Source organism: Propithecus coquereli, unplaced genomic scaffold (assembly GCF_000956105.1).
Source record: "Propithecus coquereli isolate 6110/MARCELLA unplaced genomic scaffold, Pcoq_1.0 Scaffold7494, whole genome shotgun sequence".
NCBI lineage: Eukaryota > Metazoa > Chordata > Mammalia > Primates > Indriidae > Propithecus > Propithecus coquereli.
In genome coordinates, this window is record NW_012153612.1 from 1,457 (window position 1) to 2,232 (window position 776).

Genomic DNA, 776 nt, shown 5'->3' on the forward strand with positions numbered 1-776 from the left:
GATCATTTAATGTATTGACATTTTCACTTATAAATGTACAATTTGCATATACAGGAGGGGAAAATAGGTTCTGTAGACACAACATAATACTAGCAATGGGGAAGCAATTACAAACAAGATCAACTCTGGAAAGAAAAGTGGAATTGCATTCCATGCCTTATGTCTACACAAACTGGGGAAGGAAAAAGAAAGATTATACAAGACCAACACTTGATGTGGAAAATACACTTGGACCTCAACTGCAGAACCTTCTTCTTGTGATCTGGATGGTGACCCTAGTCCTGGATGGCCTAAAACAAGGTCTAGCCTTGTTTCTGAATGACAATCTGAGACATTAACCATAGGTCTCCCTCTTCTCTTTAGTCCCCAAAACGCTGAAGTCAACTCAAGGGATTAAAAGATCACAGCAGCTATGTGTACAATGTCAGTGGCCAACTTCACCCAAGTATAGATCATTATTTAAAAATACACGTGGAAGTAACTGCTTACTCAAACATGAACAAGAAATTTCTTCCAACTCACACACTTAACAAAGGACGTTGCTTAGAAATGGAGGCAATCGGAAGGTTGGCATCTCCGGGAGCTGTGGCAAGGAAACGATACGAGCCCACTTGCACCCCCAGTGTGCATGTCACACCAGGCCCACATTGCTACTGACGGAACTTCCAGGCCCCACTGTGACTAGCCTCAGTTACTGAGGCTGGCCCCACAGGGGACGGGGACTGGGACACACAGGTGCCCGAGCTTCCATCCATACCTCTCCTCTTCAGCCAGGA